The sequence below is a fragment of the Coregonus clupeaformis genome, unplaced genomic scaffold, assembly GCF_020615455.1.
Source record: "Coregonus clupeaformis isolate EN_2021a unplaced genomic scaffold, ASM2061545v1 scaf0149, whole genome shotgun sequence".
Taxonomy (NCBI): domain Eukaryota; kingdom Metazoa; phylum Chordata; class Actinopteri; order Salmoniformes; family Salmonidae; genus Coregonus; species Coregonus clupeaformis.
In genome coordinates this window covers 442,613-459,555 of record NW_025533604.1, presented here as the reverse complement: position 1 = coordinate 459,555, position 16,943 = coordinate 442,613, and the positions used below count along the sequence as shown (strand labels likewise).

General features: G+C 41.8%; 1 long non-coding RNA gene across 1 annotated transcript; it reads left to right on the top strand.

Annotated features, from left to right (window-relative positions):
- The first annotated feature begins 8,985 nt into the window (after positions 1–8,985).
- Positions 8,986–16,641, top strand: LOC123483541. Its single transcript, XR_006658306.1, has 3 exons — positions 8,986–9,006; positions 9,588–9,704; positions 16,602–16,641. It is a non-coding gene; the product is annotated as an uncharacterized LOC123483541 (long non-coding RNA).
- Positions 16,642–16,943: the final 302 nt, after the last annotated feature.

Here is a 16,943-nt window from a genome sequence, read left to right as displayed (position 1 = left end):
CTCCCAATCAGAGACAACCAGCCGACAGCTGACACTCGTTGCCTCTGATTGGGAGTCACACAGGCAAACATAGAAACAGACAATCTAGAACACCCAAACAAAGAAACAGAACACAATGAATGAACACACCCTGGCTCAACATATAAAGTCCCAGAGCCAGGGTGTGACAGTACCCCCCCTAAAGGCGCGGACTGCGACCGCGTCTTAACAAAACCCCAAACCGGGGGAGGGCTGGGTGGGCATTCCTCCTCGGAGGCGGCTCGGCTCCGGCCTTGACCACCACCCTCCATAACTCCCCGTAGCGCCCCTGGTCCGGTCTGACCCCGCTGGCTGGATCTGGACTGGACATTGACGGAGCGGATTGCTTACGCTCCGTTGTGGAGCAGCTGACCGGTCTTACCAGGCTGACGACTCGCACCCCGGGCTTGGTGCGAGTAGCAGGAACGGGCTGAACCAGGCTGACGACTCGCACCCCTGGCTTGGTGCGAGTAGCAGGAACGGGCTGGACCAGGCTGACGACTCGCACCCCTGGCTTGATGCGAGTGGCAGGAACAGGCTGGACCAGGCTGGCGACTCGCACCCCTGGCTTGGTGCGAGTGGCAGGAACAGGCCGGGCCGGGCTGGCGACGCACACCGTAGGTTTGGTGCGTGGAGCAGGGACCGGCCGGGCTGGGCTGGCGACGCACCCCGTAGGCTTGGTGCGTGGAGCAGGGACAGGCCGGGCTGGGCTGGCGACGCACACCGTAGGTTTGGTGCGTGGAGCAGGGACAGGCCGGGCTGGGCTGACGACGCACCCCGTAGGCTTGGTGCGTGGAGCAGGGACAGGCCGGGCTGGGCTGGCGACGCACACCGTAGGTTTGGTGCGTGGAGCAGGGACAGGCCGGGCTGGGCTGGGCGACCACCCGTAGGCTTGGTGCGTGGAGCAGGGACAGGCTGGGCTGGACTGGCGACGCACACCGTAGGTTTGGTGCGTGGAGCAGGGACAGGCCGGGCTGGGCTGGCGACGCACACTGTAGGCTTGGTGCGTGGAGCTGGGACAGGCCGAACCGGGCTGTGGAGACGGATAGGAGACCTGGAGTGAAGAGCGGCCACCACCCGTCCTGGCTGAATGCCTACCCTCACACGCTCTGTATGTGGCATCCGCACAGGACGTACAGGGCTGTGTACCCGTACTGGCATAACAGCACGTGACACTGGAGCAGGAAATCCGGGACCGCGGAGAGGCATTGGAGACCACGAGCGTTGAGCCGGCACAGTCCGTCCTGGCTGCATACCCACCTTCGCACGACACGTGCCGGGTGCTCGCACAGAACGTACAGGACTATGCCGGACCACTCGTGGCACAGTACGCCGCTCCTTATACCGCGGAACCTGCCCCGTCCCATGCTGCCATGCCTGAGCACGGGAAGTTGGTTCCGCTCTCCATCCAGGCTCCGCGAACCTGCCTTCTGGCCCCCCAAACCCAGTGGCCTCCTCTCCAAATCGCCCTGTGGCAGCCTCCTGCTGCCCAGTCGCCCATGCCGTGTGCCCCCCCCTAAAAAATTATTGGGGGTGCCTCTCGTCCGTCCGACGATGGCACTGCTGACGCCGCTGCTCCTCTCTCGCCAGGGCCTTGATCCTACCCCAAGGTCCCTTGTCCCCGAGCATGTCCTCCCAGGACCACGATTTGCCCACCTGGGCCATCGCCAGCCTCTCCATCTCCTTTCCTGGCGCTTCCTCCCATGTCCAGTCTGCCTGCTCCTGGACACGCTGCTTGGTCCTTTTACGGTGGGTTTTTCTGTCACGATCGTCGTAGGAGTGAGTAGACCAAGGCGCAGCATGAGAAACAAACATGACTTTAATTAGTTAAAGTTACTAAATACAAAACAAAACACGCCTCGTGAAGTCCACGGTGACAATGACCGAACACGGAACAAAAACCCACAACACCCAAGGCAAAACATACAGATTAAATATGGCTCCCAATCAAAGACAACCAGCCGACAGCTGACACTCGTTGCCTCTGATTGGGAGTCACACAGGCAAACATAGAAACAGACAACCTAGAACACCCAAACAAAGAAACAGAACACAATGAATGAACACACCCTGGCTCAACATATAAAGTCCCAGAGCCAGGGTGTGACAATGCCCTCTTGACCTGAGGGTGACACTGATTTTGAAGTTGAAGGCAGGACTACCTCATTACCAGATCATGAGACAGACTCATGTTTTCTACACAAATGGGATAGTGTAAAAGGAAATGTGCCTAGGAATCAATGAAATAATAGAATTATGAAATAGGCTGAATCAAAATTGTGTTTACATATGTTTAAGACTCACACTTAGCTCAGCCTGTTTCTTCCACTTCATGATCTGGGTATCATTGCCAACCCTCAACCTGTTAACATGTCCTCTAGTGGCATCAGAACATAGGCAGATGGCCATGGAGTTCAGAGTGAACAATATCTTCTCACAGCATCCTCCCCTCCACAGCTCCATCTCCAGGCATGTTGGTACAAACTTCATTTTATTTTTGCCTGCTGGTGAACAAGGCCATTGACAGCACCATCCATGTCCCTCTGTCAAGGAGGTCCTGCTTCTTACGTTGAAAGTCGTCTCTGAAAAGAGGAGACATTAGAAGGTTTCTTCTCTTAGTTTTGTCTTTTGTCTCGGACAAGGCTTACATGTCAGATGCGTACTTACTTTACTAATTTACTTGTAGAAACGGTACAACTATATACAACATTTGTGAAATTGTGAAATGATTGATATTGGACATCTAGTGTTAAGATGATATTGGGTTAATCCTCACATTGTGGTGATTTCTCTACCTTTGATGAGGTCTACTGTGAGGTTTCTGGCCTGGGGAAGGGTTGCCCTCTAACAGGTGGTCATCAACGGTGCCTTCTCCTCTGCCCCACGCCAGAGTCTCACTCCAGGAAAAGGTCTGAAAGACCTCTGTCTCCACCGGTTGGGACAAGGGACCATCTTTTTCCTGCACTAACTACATTCTCTGAAAGTACATAGAAATCACACAAACCTACGATCCTACATTGTAGAGATATGGTATGGCATATCAACTGAATTATAATCTCAAGTCTAAAAAACAATCACTCTTATCACATACTTCTACTACCTTCCCTCTTGATGATGTCCTCTTTGTACTTCTTCACGTGTGACCTCATAAACAAAGCATGGAGGTATTGATGGCAATCCAGGTAATATCTGGCCCTGGCAAGGGGACCAGACCCATAGACTGGAGGTGTCCTCTTCACCTCGGGGACAGGGGACTTTGTTGGTCTTCCAGCCAATCTCACCTTCTTCTCCTTAGCTGGTGTAACAGACAATCTCACCTTCTTCTCCTTAGCTGGTGTTCCAGCCAATCTCACCTTCTTCACCGTAGCTGGTGTAACAGCCAATCTCACCTTCTTCACCTTAGCTGGTGTAACAGCCAATCTCCCCTTCTTCACCTTAGCTGGTGTAACAGCCAATATCACCTTCTTCACCGTAGCTGGTGTAACAGCCAATCTCACCTTCTTCACCTTAGCTGGTGTAACAGCCAATCTCACCTTCTTCACCTTAGCTGGTGTAACAGCCAATCTCACCTTCTTCTCCTTAGCTGGTGTAACAGCCAATGTCCTCTTCTTACCCTTCTTCTGGGTCTTGGTTCTTAGTGTGGCCAAGCACGGCCGGCACAGAAATGAGGTTTTAGATGAAGACACAGGATCCAGTGGTCTGGCAGTAGGAGGACTGGTCAGGGACAAAACACTTGTCCGATTGTACCCTCCTCTGCCTTTAACTCATTCTAAACTACAACCTACATATTGATTCTCAGACATATTGTCCTCACAACTGTCTGTCTCTCCCTATCTCTCAATACTGTATGTATGTGTGTGTTTGTGTGTGTGTGTGTGTGTGTGTGTGTGTGTGTGTGTCTATATAGTAAATGCTATATATCTATTATATGGTTATATATTGATAATTATATATTATATTTATATAAATGACGGTAGTGTGTATATATATATATATATATAAATATAATGTGTAAAACTAGCAGTGTGAATGTTAAAACAATAAATGTTATAGAATAAGAGTTTACTGAAAATAATAAGTAATTTAGTGAATAATGGAACAAATGTAATGAATGTGTCTGTTTGTAAATGAAACCTAGGCTATACAATTATTGTAATATGTAAAATAAACATATCTTTCTATGATTTATCTTTCCTGGTTGTTATTTCTCAGTGTCTCTGGACAGAAAATGTGCCAAGTCAATAAAGTTATGCGCCCAATTTTGTGTTTACTGATGCCTGTAATGATCTGCAAAATGTTGATTGGTTGACAGCCCATCTGTAGATTGTGTGATTTGATTGGACAACGAGTATTTGGAGCCCTTGGTCTAAGTCATTGGATATTCAAATGACACAGTTGCAAAAAAAAGGAGCAAAAAGTCGGTGGTTGAATTTCATTAACGTTTAATGAAAAAGTATGGATTTCAGCAAAAAAAGAAAAACACACAACTACAGAGGACAAACATTTTATGAATCATAATTTTTTGAAGTATTGACCTTGGGAGAATACATATTCTTTTTAGTGTTTTTCAAAATTGTTATTACACGACAAGTTCAAGCCAATTTTGTCTGCATTTTCAAATGATATATACTTATGTCTTATGCCTTAATTGTAGTAGCGTAACTGTGTTGTGAGATCTTAACTAGAACAATAAGAAACTATTACTGGATATAGTCAATGGGATAGTTGTTGTCATGGTAGACTTTTAAAACTAATTATGTGGCTGGCCACCCCTTTACAACTCGGAAGGCATGGTTTTGCAGATAAATGAGTAAAAGTGAACTACAGTCTTAAAAGAAAAGCTTCCTGTAGTATCCTTTAGGATAATATAAGGTAAAAAATATACCTTAAGATTAATTTCCAAGCCTATACTCTGCCATCAGCTCGTTGTTGAACCGTTGTAGACTTCAGGGTGTCACGATCGTCTACCAGAGAGGACCAAGGCGCAGCGTTGAATGCAAACATATTTATTAAACTTGAATGATCACACGATCAAAACAACAAAACGAAAACGTGACGTCCCTGGTTACATACACAAACCAACACGGAACAAGAAACCACAAATAATGAATGCCTAACGGCTACCTAAGTATGACTCCCAATCAGAGACAACGAGCTACAGCCATCTCTGATTGGGAGCCACCCTGGCCAACATAGATATACCACAACTAGAACATAAACCCATGAAAACTCACACCCTGGCTCAACATACTAGAGTCCCCCGAGCCAGGGCGTGACACAGGGGTTCTTTGAAGAAGCCTCTTCAAAAGAGGGGTTCGTTTTGGAACCAGCAGCGCCCTCGAGCGTAGAATTCAAATTGAGACCGTTGGTCAAAAGACAACTGGAAGCGGGAAGCGCGCGGATGGTTGGAGAGACGCGACCAATAAGAGATGACTTGCAACGGATTGACGTGAAAGGTGAGTGAACCTTAGCTATTCGCTAGCTAAGATAATAATTCATCAAACTACTATCAAATTACTAAAAAACAATACATGATGTAATGTACTCTTGGTTTTTCATTAGCTAGCCAAGCTATAGCCTGTAATGTTAGCTGGTAATTGTTGTATAAATGTTGGTACGTTTTAGCTAACGTTAGCTACAGTAGCTAGCTAGTTAAAGTTACTGTAACGTTAGCTAACTTTAGCTAGCTAGACTCAATATTGAGAAATTGTAGTCATTTAAACCCATGATATACTTTCTCACCATCTCCTTCCATCCTCCTCCCTTTAGTACCTGGCTTATCCTGCCCCTGTCCAGTTAAGTGGTGGAGAGTTTGGGAGCTGTGAGCTCTGATAGAGAAATGTATCAACCACCACGAACAGGTAAAACAGAAACACACACACACACACACAGATGACCCAATGTAGATTATGTTCGACTTGACAAAAAGAAGAATACATAAAGCAGATCAGATTAGTTAGATGCATTTGATATTGAATACTCATGTTGTTTATGTTGTGTTTGTGTCTAATTGATGTCTTTCAGGTTGGTGTATTGGGGCGGATTGTTCTGTCCTCTGTATTTCAGACCAAAGCAAGACAATGTTTAAAGCTCACTATGGATCTACTAACAGGTTAGCCTCTATAAAGTATTTGGATGTATTTGAAGTGTGATTATAGTGTGTTCTGTGTTACTCCTTTGTCAATCCAGTACTAACTGAATAGTGAATGAATGTATTTACAGTGAATCAATCAGTCAATACAGTTTGATTATAGTGTGTTCTGTGTAATTCCTTTGTCTTTTCCAACACTAACTGAATGGTGAATGAATGTATTTGCAGTCAATCAATCAATCAATACAGTGTTTGAACAAAATTCAACTCCAGTTGAAGAACTGGGACAAGGTACAAATCTCATTGTGGGGTAGGCCACATGTTATGAAGATGGTTAAAGCTCCTAAACTGAATTACATCATCAGCATGTTTCCACTGTCCATACCTGCCTACACCTTTAACACCATAGACAAAATGATTCATTTGGACTATTAAAAGGGCCAGGATGAACCAAGCTAGATTACAGGTAAAGACTTAGAAGGGAGGATTAAAGCTCCCTAACATGTAATTATAGCAAGAAGCCTTTATAACTGCCCAAATAGACTATCTTTATTGAGAACTCTAATAGGCCAATTTGGGTTGACATGGAAGAATAAATTAATGCCCCATTTGGAGCATCATATTATCTGAGTCAACACTTAAATGTGGGACTGCAGAATCCCATAATGTCCCATAATATGGCGTCAGATAAATAAGAGACAGACATCTTCACCTTTCCTGACAAGCTCTGCTTCGTTATGGAACAACCAGAAATACAAATTAGGAGGAAAGGTGGTTGTCTGGAAAGAGTGGGATAGGTTTTGTTTTAGCCTCAACACTAATACATTTCACTTTTGCGCTATGTGTCAACTTTTATTTGAGTGTGGCTGTGGAAGACTGGTCCCTTGAAGATGTCTGCAAGTGGCTGAGTACCAATGATCTCCATGATTCCATCCCATCATTCCAAGGTTCACAATCTTTCTGAAGAATGCCAACTCTCTTCAATTGTCCACTTTGCAACGAGCATACTTTCTCTGTGTCCAGACGACTCACACATATTGGCCTCTATCACCAGCATGAACCACATTTCTAATTACCTGTGGACTTAATGGGTGTGGGAAAACAAATAGATGTTTTAGCGCCTATCGGTCACACATCTACCAAAACCACAGAGCTTTTAAGCCCCAACTTAGATGAGAATTGCCCTCATGATGAATTTGAGACGGGGACTGATCCCATTGAAGATGACATGAGCGATGTAGAGAGTCTGCCAGAGGCTGAATATGTTCAAGCCACAGAGATCAACACAGAGCAGCTAATTGAAGGTCTCAAAATCAATATCTGTCTTTTAATTTTGAAAATCAGGAAAGAACACTGCATCCCAGCTACGGTACAGAATAGCATTGTTGAGTACCTCAGAACCATTTTGGATGCATTGATGACACACTACAGTGTTCCTTTCAGGTTTCATCTTACAAATAAGCAAATACATGTGGATGAAGATGGGACTTGCTTAACAACTCTGCAGTATTTGAGGAATGCATTAGATGCATAAGCTCTGAGTGGATGCTGGAGCATTACCGTGTGAAATAATTGGGCATGGTCCGGCCAATTGAAGTACCACTGAGCAACAAAGAAGGTTATAAAACAAGGTGATTTCAATCCAGCTACATGGTCCCCAGGCTATATTAATATAAAGAGACATGAGACAAAACGATCATAATGAATAAGATTACATGGACAGGGGGACCTGATCCTAGGTCAGCACTCCTCCTCTGGGACACTTCCCAGGAGTCACCAGGACCAAGAAACAGAACACTTACTGTTGTAAAGTCTAGTTACAGCAGGTGTTTACTGCCATCTAGTGGAAGATACCAATAAAACACTTTATTATCAGGGTGGGGAGATGGCTGAGATGAAACTGAAAGTAAAGTTGTTCTTTTGTACAGGATCCATTTTGAGACGACAGCAGAAAACAAGATATGGAGAGAACTAAAAAATAAAGTGAGTATTTCTAAGTATTTCTGAATAATAATCTAAGCCTATAACTTCAGTTTATTGTTGTTGTAGCCTTGTGTTATTATGCAATTAATAATGGCCATGTTTAGTTAATTCAATTGGAAGTTATCAAGTGTCACCATGGTCACAGTTCTATCTCAATTGCTGATCAGATGTTAGAATGCATTAGATTGAAGGTAACAGTCAGCCAGATTAGGCTACAGGTAAAAAAATAACCTGGCTGTTGTTGACAAGCATGGACCTATTCAGTTCATATCCATATTATTAATATTTCATTCAGTGATTGAAATTACGACCCCATTCTCAGTAGCCTATTCCAGCAGACTACTGGGCAACAGAAGCACTTCCTACCTCAAAATCGCCTTGCTATTCATGTTAAATAAATTAATCTGTCAATTTGAACTAAGCAAGCTGCTAAATCATTCAGCTTACATCTTGCCTACATCTTGCCCAGGCTACTGGAGGCTGTCTGGAATAAGATGTAGGCCTATCAGGGTCTATGTTTTTGCCTAGTTTTCAGGCCTTGTTGGTGGGTTTTGAGTAGTCATTGGGCTAGAAAAAGTCATTGCATTAAATCACCTGACTGTTTGGATGTATCTATTAGTAAACTGTTTTATTTCTGAGAGATCATGAATAAAAGAGAACAATTGACATTCAATAATTAGTTGTCACTGTGTTCACCACAACCAACATGCTGCATCTCTGTTTAGGGGTCAGTGGTCTAAAATTAGTCTCTCTGGGGAGAGAGAGGAGGGGGGCCCTGCCTCTAAAATGAGTCTCTCTGGGGAGAGAGAGAAGGGGGGCCCTGCATCTAAAAGGAGTCTCTCTGGGGAGAGAGAGGAGGGGGCCCCTGCCTCTAAAAGGAGTCGCTTTGGGGGACATGACACCAAAGCTAAGAGGTGAGCTGAAAATATTGTTTAAGAATTTATATTCCAAAGTGCTATATAGGAGAAAGAAAATCACATTTGTGTTTTTTCATCAGAAATGATTACTAATGGGTACCTTCAATGCAACTATTGTAGATTTGAGATGTGATTTAAAACCATTGTTTTGCTGGAATGTAATGTTCGTATCCTGTATATTTGACTGTGATACGTGGTCGTCTCACCTAGCTACCTTAAGATGAATGCATTTACAGATGCCATATCTTCATTTGACCTAGTTTCTCACAGCAGGAAAATAATCCTGCAGCAATAGCAAATGTGCATTTTTATGTGGATTATAATTAAGGGATATTTTCTGTAGGGGTTCATACATTTTTCATCAAGGAAAATCAAGTCTGACATTTTAAAGTGGAAATTACACACTTTAGACACCTTTATAAAGCCTTGTAGTGGTTTAATCATTTCTTTAAACATTAAAAGCTAATTGACCAACATTTCTGAAAATGGATATATAGCGTTTTGGAATGAAACTCTTGTTTCCCCATCTGAGCTCAGAGTAGATGAGAGATGTAATATTTGTCTCTGTTGTGTTGAAGTCCAATCAAGCAGGAGAGACCAGCCTCCCCTGTACCCAGCTGTGTGTCCATGAAGAGTGGCCTGTCTATGAATCTTCCTATAACGTTTAGAGAGGGAGACTTTTCTACTGAACAAAGGTAAGAAGAACTCATGGGTTAAACAACACTGTCTCTAGTCATTTCTCCTCTCCCATTTTCCCATTTATTTTTGTTGTTTTCATAATCCATAGGCTAATCCTTTTTTCCATTTTCATAGTCCTGAAACATTATCAAACAAACACAACATTCCCTCCCTGTGTGTTTGTGTGTGTGTGTGTGTGTGTGTGTGTGTGTCTGTCAGTGAGTGTGTGTGTGTGTGTGTGTGTGTGTGTGTGTGTGTGTGTGTGTGTGTGTGTGTGTGTGTGTGTGTGTGTGTGTGTGTGTGTGTGTGTGTGCACTCCCTGGATGAGGAGATGTAATCTCTATCCTGATTGCCTAGTCACTTTTACCCCTACCTACATGTACATATTACCTCAACTACCTGGTACCCCTGCACATTGACTCAGTACTGGTACTCCTTGTATATAGTCTAGTTATTACCTCAACTACCTGGTACCCCTGCACATTGACTCGGTACTGGTACTCCTTGTATATAGTCTAGTTATTACGTCAACTACAGTGAGGGAAAAAAGTATTTGATCCCCTGCTGATTTTGTATGTTTGCCCACTGACAAAGAAATGATCAATCTATAATTTAAATGGTAGGTTTATTTGAACAGTGAGAGACAGAATAACAACAACAAAATCCAGAAAAACGCATGTCAAAAATGTTATAAATTGATTTGCATTTCAGATGCCATATCTTAATTTGACCCAGTTTCTCACAGCAGGAAAATAATCCTGCAGCAATAGGAAATATAAATTATTATGTGAATTATAATTCATGAAAATGTTTTGTTGTGGTCGGTACATTTCTCATTAGGGCAAATCAAGTTTAACATTTTTAAAGTGGAAATTACAAACTCTAGAAGCCTTTTTAAAGCTTGAATACACTACAATATGGCAACTGTATTGTAAGTCACTCTGGGCCCGGTTTCCCGATAGCGATGGAATTTAGGCTTACCAGTGTTTTAAGATGCATCTTTCCTACAACGGTTGAAGATGTAACATGTATGTCCCACGCACCACGCAGAGAGAACGGCTGAAGATGTAACATGTATTTCCCACGCACCACGCAGAGAGAACGGTCGGCAAGTGCGTTGTTGGAGCATGTCGTTATTTAGAGGATCGAAAGAAAGGGAGCGCTGCTCTTGGATCAGTTTTCTCCATTCAAATCTTTCCTCAATATTATAATTATTTCCCAATACTGATAACAGATCAGCTCCTAGAGAGATATTACCACCTACGGCTGCAAATATTGAGGCGGCTTATTCTAAATCACAGATTTGGCACATCATTGTTCACATGTTAGGCTACACATCATGAAATATATTGAGATAAATTACAGACCGTAGTCTACAAGTAGCAAAATAGAACTCAATTGATTGAACATGAAACGTATTTCAATTTGATTGAAATAGAACTATAGCCTACTGCTTTGTATTTTAATGCAGTTATCTCGGTTTTCATTTGAAGCATCATTTTATACTTTGCTTGTTTGTATCAATTGCAAAGACATTTGCAACTTTGTATTTGAAGTCAACTTTGTTCTGAATTTATCGGCGGTCACAGAGAGACGGATAAACCATGTGATTCTATGTTTAGCGGAGATCTTCTGTGTATTCTTCTGTGTAATTATTAAAAATTAATTTAATTTATAAAGTGACGCGGGAGGGCAAAAAAGCATCTAACGACGCACTTGGCTGTTCTACAAGTGGTCTGAGGCAGGTGTTAGAATATGAGCGTTTTCAAGTGCAACGTTAATAACGATGGTTTTGGGAAACAGCTCAGAGATTTAACAATGTTCCTACGAAGGTTCTAACGATTAACTTAGCCTTAAGATGCGTTTGGGATACCAGGCCCTGGATAAAAACATCTGCTAAATGTTTTACATACAGATCTCATATTACTGGATAAATTTTTTTTAACAATTTTTAATATTGATGTTACAAATGTATCATGTGTACAGTTCTTTATAAAAAAATTCGTTATTTGTTACATTTGACTGTGTAAAACCTAGCAGTACTACTTATTTATCTGAGAGTGAGGCAGATGTACATTCAATAATTAGTTGTCACTGTGTTAACGACAACCAACATGCTGCATCTCTGTTTAGGGGTTAGTGGTCTTAAATGAGTCTGTCTGAGGAGAGAGAGGAGCAATGTTCTACTCTGAGACTCATTGTGGATATGGGCCCAGATCTCAAAATATTGTTTTAAAAAACAACAAAATTATTTTAACTACTCCAAAGCAATTACATGTGGCGCAGGAACCACTGACTCGCAGCATTTTCCTATTATCAAGACACCTGCTGGTACCTCTTAACTGGTTAGTACAGCTCATGAGGTGTCCTAAATATCTGCCAACTAGGTGGGACACTTATGAATAAAGAGGCTTCATGCATAGCTTTAATTTATACCCATAAGAGTAGGACTAAAATGGCTTTATTCTCAGCACTTATACAACACATTTTCTACTCTGAGACGCTTTTTGGATATGGGCCCAGATCTCAAAATATTGTTATAAAAAAATGTAATGTTTGTTTTACATTTTTAAAAGAAAAATGAATATTACTAATGTAAGCCACTGTAAAGACTGGGTTTAGTTTATTGTGTTGCTCTGCTCATGTCCGCGTTCTGGAACTGTCCGCGTCCACGTACGGTTTGGCGCCAAGGATATTGTCCAGTTACGCGCAGAGTGGTCTGAGGTGATCTTGGGGAACAACGAGTTCGTTACAGTGTTGAGACACCGAAGTTTATTGTTCAATTTGCTTTTTTGCGTAATGGTCAGTGACAGTATGAGCGTAGCCAGATCCTTTTCACTCGCTATTCTTGTTTAATTGTGTGGTTCACCGGATTCGTTATCATCCTCGAGGGACAGACAAATGACCTGCTAGCTAGCCAAGCTAGTCGGTACAGCTAGCTAAGCTAGCTACTCTACCAGCAGCATCCTAGTTATCCTGGCTACCACTACATCATCACCGGCTGCCTGCATTTCTTGTGGACCGATGGAGCTCCCTGGTTGTTTCTTCCACCTGTTAAATCCCATGGAGGGCTTCTCCCTCTCTCGTTGACGGATGCTGGCCTGCGCTCCCTCTGTCCGGTTCTCCTCTCTTCACTAGATGGACGGTAACTTTAGTGTTTAACCCCTCTGTGTCCAAGGACTGAACTTTTGAATATTATTTTCGGGGCGCCTCAAGTGACATTTTTTACAACGTTTATTTCTGATAAAATTAGTTAATTGCATCCGCCATGTAGCCCAGTTTCATAATATTACCTTCTGTCCCTGGTTATGAAGTAATTGCGAAAAAACAGGCCTTATTTTAGGGTATTTTTCACCCTACCAGCTCCTATTAGTTCTATTGAGCTCCGTGACACCGACTCGCCTTCAGAACATTCTATTCCCAGCCCATTGTTCTGCGTCACAATGCCATCTTCACTATTGTTATCAATGAGACATGCCTGCGTTAACCCTGTAGGTTTACCTCAGGTAACTTATTATTAACAAGGTTACGGCTACTTGGTGAGCGTTAACCCTGTAGGTTTACCTCAGGTAACTTATTATTAACAAGGTTACGGCTACTTGGTGAGCATTAACCCTGTAGGTTTACCTCAGGTAACTTATTATTAACAAGGTTACGGCTACTTGGTGAGCGTTAACCCTGTAGGTTTACCTCAGGTAACTTATTATTAACAAGGTTTCGGCTACTTGGTGAGCGCGCACACTGTTCACCAGAGTACATGTTGTGGTCACCTATAGTGAGGTGAGACACGGTTAAGGAGGCGATGGCTGGCGGATAGCCATCAAACATTAAACCTTTTCTGGTCATGGTTAGCCATATTTGTTGTTGTTTTTAAAGTGTACAATCTAAACAAAACGCATGTCCCTGTCCTCTTTTTCAAGATGTGGCCGATTTTAAACAGCCAGAAGACATTTTTTAATTAAGAAATAACCTTTTTTGTGGTGACTTGTGGTTTCTAAATGGCCACTGGGTAATTTGATATGCATCGAAATCTTCGTTCATAGGCATCAAATTGAGCGAATGCTGCGCAGGTTCACTGAGTTGCAAACCAAATGGGTATAATGGGGTGATTGTTGTCTAATCTGGTGGTCTAGCTAATGGATTTGTAGATCAGACGCAGTTGCTACCTCAGATTATGAGCCTAAGCCTAGCAAGTGTCATGAAGTGTCAGGGTCTCCGCAGTGGTCTAAGGCCACTAGAGATCCTGGTTCGAATCCAGACTGTCGTAGCCGGCCTCGACCGGGAGACCCATGACAAAAAAAAAATGTAAATGTGATGAATGAGTTATGTAGTACCCACATACGGCCACAAGGGAGGAGCAAGAGTGCCATAAACCCATACTGTTTTTTGCCATATAAACCCTAAACCTAACAATCAATCAAATGTATTTATAAAGCCCTTTTTACACCAGCAGATGTCACAAAGTGCTATACAGAAACTCTAACCCTACTTATAACCTATTTTAGCATTAACCGTAACCCTAATTCTAGGGTAGGGTAGCCTAGAACACTTTTATAAACTATTTTGCTAATAATATTAACTTAGTAAATACAATTATAGCATTATTTTGTTACTCAAAACCTGTCTAAGCGTTTTGCTGTTTTTTTTATTTTTTATTAGTTATTTTATGATATTTATTATTGCAAGGCAGAACACTTAGACACATTTGTGTTATTTTTCTAATATGGTTTGAATTGGGTGACCTAGTAACCGCTGTGTGAAAGTCCAGCAATTGCCATGGGATAGGTGGGGCAGGTTTGAGACTGATCAAAGGAATTAACAAGAAAAATACACTTTATTTTTCAGCTGCCTCACTAATGTCCGTACGTAAATTAATAACTTGTAATGCTAAATATTTCCAATAGATGGCAGCATAAGACCATGAAGCATCAGTTATAGGCTACAAGCAGCAATATGATTGACATAAAATAGCATGCAACCAAATACTATATGTCCCATGTCTAAAATGGTCACTCATTACTTTAGTTAGCTATATATCTCGTATTAGGGCCTGTGATGCTTTTGGAAGAGCAATTAAATAGTGACTATAGCAGGTGTTGAACCCCGGGTAAATAATCACTAGTCAGATGCTCCAACCTCAACCCTAGTATACATGCATTATGAAATATCTAATATTGGGAGTAAACTACCCGGAATAGATAAGACAAGAGTGCGTCTTCCAGCCCGCCAATAAATTACATCATGTAACCCTCCCGGTAAGCAAATGTACCTCAACATGCCCCTCGCTTGTGCTAGAAGGCAGAGTGCTCGCTGCCGCTGACGGCACAAGCTTTTAGGAGTAAATAACCTATAGAGTAATAATAAACATCACAGTAATCTGTTAAATGCTTTTTCAGTCGTTCCTCTTGCGTTAGCAGTGCTTCATATGCCTTCCCAGAAGAAATTTTTTACATCAGCAGTTGTCACAAAGTGCTTATATAGAAACCCAGTCTAACACCCCAAAAAGAGCAAGCAATGCAGATGTAGAAGCACGGTGGCTAGGAAAAACTCCCTAGAAAGGCAGGGACCTAGGAAGAAACCTAGAGCGGAACCAGGGGGTTTTAAACCATGTGATTCTATGCTTAGGGGAGATCTTCTGTGTTTAAAGTGACGCATGAAAAAAAAAAAAAAGTTTCTAACGATTCACAACTTTCTACATCTAACGACGCTGTTCTACAGAGTTCTATAGAGTTCTATAGAGTTCTACAGAGTTCTACAGAGTTATATAGAGTTCTACAGAGTTCTATAGAGTTCTATAGAGTTCTATAGAGTTCTATAGAGTTCTACAGAGTTCTATAGAGTTCTATAGAGTTCTATATAGTTCTACAGAGTTCTATAGAGTTCTACAGAGTTCTACAGAGTTCTACAGAGTTCTGCAGAGTTCTATAGAGTTCTATAGAGTTCTATAGAGTTCTATAGAGTTCTACAGAGTTCTATAGAGTTTTATAGAGTTCTTTAGAGTTCTACAGAGTTATATAGAGTTCTACAGAGTTCTACAGAGTTCTATAGAGTTCTATAGAGTTCTACAGAGTTCTACAGAGTTCTACAGAGTTCTACAGAGTTATATAGAGTTCTACAGAGTTCTATAGAGTTCTATAGAGTTCTACAGAGTTCTACAGAGTTCTATAGATATAGCGTTTTCAAGTGCAACGTTAATAACAACGGTTTTTTGAACCAGCTCAGAGATTTAACAATGTTCCTACGAATGTTCTATCAATAAACTTAGCCTTAAGATGCTTTTGTTTAAGAACATCTGCTAAATGACTAAAATGTAATGTTTTACGTACAGATCTCATATTACTGTATTGAATTTTGTACATTTGGACAGATTTTTGTTAAAAAATGTAGTTATTTGTTACATTTGACTGTGTAAAACCTAGCAGTACTACTTATTTCTCTGAGAGTGAGGCAGATATATTAATACTGTGTAAAACCTAGCAGTACTACTTATTTCTCTGAGAGTGAGGAAGATATATTATTACAGTGTAAAACCTAGCAGTACTACTTATTTCTCTGAGAGTGAGGCAGATATATATTATTACTGCGTAAAACCTAGCAGTACTACTTATTTCTCTGAGAGTGAGGCAGATACATAGCATTTTGCAAAAAAACATGATTATTTGTCTGTCTGAAATGAAACCATCAAGTTATAGATTTTAAACAAATACATGTCTGTCGTTGAACAACCCCATGCCATGATTAGATAGTGAAAAAACACACCAACCTCTTTCATAATTTCTTTAAACAATAAAAGATAATTTACCAACATTTCTGAAAATGGATATATAGCGTTTTGGAATGAAACTCTTCTTATGTTTCCCCATCTGAGCTCAGAGTAGATGAGAGATGTAATGTTTGTCTCTGTTGTGTTGAAGTCCAATCAAGCAGGAGAGACCAGCCTCCCCTGTACCCAGCTGTGTGTCCATGAAGAGTGACTGGTCTATGGATCAACCTGAACACTTTAGAGAGGGAGACTTTTCTACTGAACAAAGGTAAGAAGAACTCATGGGTCATGGTCAGTGAGTTAAACAACACTGTCTCTAGTCATTTCTCCTCTCCCATTTTCCCATTTATTTTTGTTGTTTTCATAATCCATAGGCTAATACTTTTTTTCCATTTTCATAGTCCTGAAACAATATTAAACTAACACAACATTCCCTGCCTCCATGTGTGTGTGTGTGTGTGTGTGTGTGTGTGTGTGTGTGTGTGTGTGTGTG